This window comes from Hibiscus syriacus, unplaced genomic scaffold (genome assembly GCF_006381635.1).
Source record: "Hibiscus syriacus cultivar Baekdansim isolate YM2019G1 unplaced genomic scaffold, ASM638163v2 tig00116984_pilon, whole genome shotgun sequence".
Lineage (NCBI taxonomy): Eukaryota > Viridiplantae > Streptophyta > Magnoliopsida > Malvales > Malvaceae > Hibiscus > Hibiscus syriacus.
Window position 1 is genome coordinate 150,736 of NW_024063507.1, and position 5,052 is coordinate 155,787.

General features: G+C 35.3%; 1 long non-coding RNA gene across 1 annotated transcript; it reads right to left on the reverse strand.

Moving 5' to 3' along the window:
• Positions 1 to 619: 619 nt before the first annotated feature.
• On the reverse strand, positions 620 to 3,925 carry LOC120193048. The gene is made up of 3 exons (XR_005522823.1): positions 3,284 to 3,925; positions 2,140 to 3,048; positions 620 to 1,033 (listed from the first exon to the last, which is right to left on the reverse strand). It is a non-coding gene; the product is annotated as an uncharacterized LOC120193048 (long non-coding RNA).
• Positions 3,926 to 5,052: the final 1,127 nt, after the last annotated feature.

Consider the following 5,052-nt stretch of genomic DNA (forward strand, 5'->3'; position numbering starts at 1 on the left):
GGATACATCAGGAGCTAATTCTTTGAAACCGGGGGGTTACTGCATAAAAATGTCTTCACAAAGTCCACCGTTTAGAAAAGTGATGCTACATAAGATGCTATAGTATTTAATGCAAGTATACATATCGTTCAAGTAATAAAGTGGAATCTATAAAAGCTTCAGGTGTTGAACCCACAGGAAATATACTGTTTTCATTAGATTTTTCTACAACAAGATTAAAGATTCGAGATGCTAGAAAGAAAGTAATGAAGTCAATAATAAAAGATACCAGTTCATGCTACAACATTTTCGAAAGCAATTGGTCAGCTATTGAATCAAAAGATATGATATTATGACTCCCAAGTTTTATGCAAACATTGTATACTTAATCTATGTGATCATCATTGATTAAGACCATTTGAACTATTTTAACAAATTTCATTAATTAAAGGCTCAAACTATTAACAATACTAATCAATTGGCTGTACACTTTTCAGTACACCTATGCTACTCAGCAATACCAATGCTCACAAAATATATAGCAATTGAATGAAACTATTTCTTAATTTAAACGAAAATACTATATATTTAGTTGCAAATATTTCTACTCACAATCATGAAGTTTAAAGCTCATAAACCAAGTACCCAAGTAAACACGAAATAAAGAAATTCATAATAAACATCCAACAAAAGTTTAAACATTCGTTTCACTCCCTCTTCAATAGAAGGCATTGAATGGTGATCTGCTGACTGCTGAAGCTCCACAACAAGCTTCCTTTGTACTGCAATAATCCCTGCAGATGATTTAGGCTTCCATGGCTAAAAAAGATTTAACATGGAAATAGTACTTTGGATCTCTCAAAATCATCACTTTTTACACTTAAGTACTCCTCTTTTATAGTTTGGATGAAAATTTCTTTGCCCGATAGAAAAGATCCACATTTTAGGTGTTATCCAACCACATGACGGCTACTCGAGCCAGCCTTCCTAATCCAGAAAGTTCTCTCAACTGTTTGGAACTTAGACGACTGCTGCAACACCCGATCAACATTTCCTGTAGTGATACAGTATCAATGCAATAATTTTCAGCAGCACAAATTAATTTTAGCCCTTAGCAACCCACGATGCTCCTATCATGCAAAATATAAAAAATTAAGTAAATTTAATCCTAAATATGCTCAAGTTCAAACTAAACCTAGGTAATTAAGGCTACTAAAGATAAACTCTTTTGGAGAGTTATCCCACCCAAACCTAAGTGTTTGCTTGTCTTCAAGCAAAGCATGTATAAACATCTAAACTAACAGCAATGCCACAGAATAACCTAAAAAAATTAACCAAGCAGAGAAGTTTCTTTTTCAGTCCTCAACTAATGTTGTGAAGCACATATGTAATCTTAAATAAGAAAATGCCATTTCATCCTCTCAAAATCAGAATCTTCAGAGTGCAGTGTGTGTAATATAGGTGTATCCAATCAATACTTAGTTACGCTAGAAAAATTCGCACCTACTCTGTTAAAGGTATTCAATACTACAACAAGATTTCCTCACCAATGTTGGAATTCCAACTTATTTCTCTCACTATGTTGGAGCTATTACCAGCATTACCGAACGTTTTCCCTTAGACTATGTTGGAGCTATTACCAGTATTACCCAACTTATTTCCTAAATCACTCATTCATTTTTTCTCTAAACAATTGCTATAGTATCCAATAAAAATAAGAGGTTTACAGCTTGAAATTTTTTAAATTCTCTAAGCATTAAAAACATACACCTATGTGTTAAAAAAATTCTAAGGAACCATATTTTTAAAAGTTTCTTCAATATTTCCTATAGCATTCATTTCAATTAATATTCATAATCGAGCATCATCAAAATTCCCTTAACAACTTCTTTAATTTTTTTAAAATTATTCTATGGCATTACCTAACGTAATTTTAAATGTGAAACTATTCCTAAATGCAACATCTATACCTAACAACACAACCCTAAACCTAACAACACAACCCTAAACCTAACAGATACATTATCCCTAATGCATGTGACACAAACAATCAAAGAAAATAAAACAAACTAAAATATGAGAAAGGTAACCAAGACTCCCCTAAGTGGGCTTTCGCAGGCTAAGAACATTTGGGAAGAGATGCTCTATTGTTGTCTTTACCTACACCGAGCTTTTCCTCTTTTGATTGGCCAACGCTGTTGAGGTTTTTGTCAAAGCAGCCTTAAAGACTGGAGTTGTGGATTCTGTAGCATCCAGCTTTTGCTGCGCTTTTGGTTTGGATATCTCAGCTCCAGTGGTATGTGCGATGGGAGTGCTCTCTGGATGACTCGTAATAACTGATTGTTCAACAACAGTGATAACATTATGAATTACCGTTAAAGCATCTAAATTTGGTTCGTCAACAAAAATGGTTGCCCATTCAGCTGTGGTGGAATTTAAATTCAGTAACTGAGCCACCACTTGCTCTGTTAGAGCATTAGCTCCATCTGTAGCCATCACTTACAACTGATCGCTGTTCACATACTCATCTTCTTATGGCTACTGATACCAATTCAATGGAGGGTGATGAGGAGATCAACGATAAAGAAAAAGAAAAAGGTGATAATGAAAAGGAAAAGAATCAGACAAAAAAACTGCGTGGCATTAGGAGTCTCAGTACTGGCTGAGCTATGGCTAGCATCAGACATTGCTGGTTGCATCAGATCTTCCAATATCTTCACTAGGAAGATTGAAAATAGCACTTCAGCCTCTGCGAATAGCTTCACGAACATCATCTTGGTCGCAAAATCCCTTTTTTGTGCATACTCCCAATACTGAACCTGGGCGTTGTGCATCTGGGACTAATTTTGAAGAGAATGGTTAAGCAACTCCATCGCCTAATCCAGCTTAACACGAATCGATGATATAGCCGTTTTGAGGCCCTCCAAGGTTCGGTTATCAATAGGCGGGAGTTGTGCTATAGCAATGGGAGCATATGGTTCCCCATTAGCTTCATTAGGATCTAGTCCTTCCTTTAACAATGTTCGCCTCACAATAGAAAAGGTAATTGGGCTCCGATTCTTTATAAGACTATCGAAAGACAAAAAACTATTTGTTCTTAAAAGCACAATGCAATGATTAACAATGGAAAATACAAATAACCAGAATTCTTTTGACCACAAGCAAATATTTCAACAGAAACTATTTTACCAACATCAATTTTTCGTCCAAATAAAATGGAATGAATTAGCAAGATTCGATCCTTAGTAATAGTGGAAGAATGCATGGTTTACATTAACCCAACTCTAATAAAAATAAACCATACCTTATATCTCGATGGAGATCTAAGCGCCTCTTGGTTTGAACGACAACAGTTGATTTCGTCCATGAACGATTGGCTAGGAAAAGATCGCGCCCAACTTGCTTCAATTCTTCCTCAGTTAAGTTTTCCACAAATTTCGTATGTTCACAGGGCTCCTCAATGATACCTAGTAAATAGTTTTTCAGTTTTACCCACCAATGGAACATCTTATTCGAACAAAGACTAAACGCTTTGTCTGGCCGGTGAGATTACTGTAAGATTCCCAAATTACTTACTGGTTTATGTCACTGGGGTACTCACAGAATTTCCCTTATCCTCGATGGGTAATCAATTGAGAAATATAATGAAAAATTTAAGGTTTCTCCTCTATAGTCAAATCAAAACCCTGCTCGTAATAGAAATATCAGCACTCAAATTCCTCCTCAAATCGCAGTCTGTTCTTATCATCCATGACTCGTGTGACTTCCTCTGACGGGGACATTACCACCGACGTAGCTATAGCAGGAGGCAGAGTGGGTGTACGACCAGATGGTTTTGAACTCAATTTATTTTTATGTACCATGGCAGTGTGTAGATCGATGAAGAAAAATGAAAGAGAGGTTACCAAAGGTTTTAGGTTTGTGAAGAAGATGAAAGTGGAATATACGAGAGTAAATGGCTTGCATGAAAGAAGTGATTTTTTTTTTAAATTTATAATTCTAGGGTTGATGGATAAGGATGGATTTAAATGGGTGGTTATGATTGGGTTAAATGGACGGTGAAAAAAAAATGAAGACAAGTAAATGGTAGATAGCTCACACCTAGTTTTACAATTAAAGTATTTAGGTATCCTTATATTGCTGTAGCTTCTATACAATGATGAACACACACCATGATATGAAGAGTTGTGCAACATGAAAGAGCTGATTGAGAGTGATCAAAAGAAAAAGACCTGTACAAAAAGAAAAAATAAGGACTTAAAAAATAAATATCAAAGGAATTGACTTATTTAAAAGAACAAAATATTAAAAAAAGAGGATTGCTTAGTGTGATCGAAGCAATGCTAAGGATTTGTTGCTAGCAACAATGCTTTAAACATTGCTCATTGACTTTAAATGTGCTTCTATCCACCAAAGTTCTTCAGTAGTAATGCACCATTAGGGAAAACTTCAAGAACTTCAAAGGGGCCTGACCAACGAGAATGCAATTTCCCAGGAATAATTTTAGTTTCGAATTAAATAACACTTGTTGTCCAGTAACAAATTCCCTTAGCAAAATATTCTGATCATGCAATTTCTTAATTTTGTTTTTATAAATGCGTGAACTCTCATAGGAATTATTTCAGAGTTCCTCCAACTCATTAAACTCCAGCATCTATTTCTCATCTGTAGCATATAGATCAAAATTCAGCCTTTTTAATGCCCACATAGCTTTGTGCTTCAATTCCATAGGTAAATGACAAGCTTTTCCATAAACAATATGATAAGGTGAAATCCATAGCGGAGTCTTGTTGGCGGTCCTATAAGCCCATAATTCTTCTTCAAGGCACTGGGACCAATCCTTTCTATAAGGGTTCACTACATTCTCAAAAATTTTCTTGATTTCTCAGTTATACACCTCAGCATGACCATTAGAATATGGATGATATGCTGTATAAATATTATGCTTCATTCCATATCTATTCAATTCTCCAACAACATGATTACCAATAAATTGAGATCCTTCAACACTGATAAAAGTTTGAGGGGTTCCAAAGGGAGTAAAAATGTTTTTGTGCAAAAATTGCAACACTG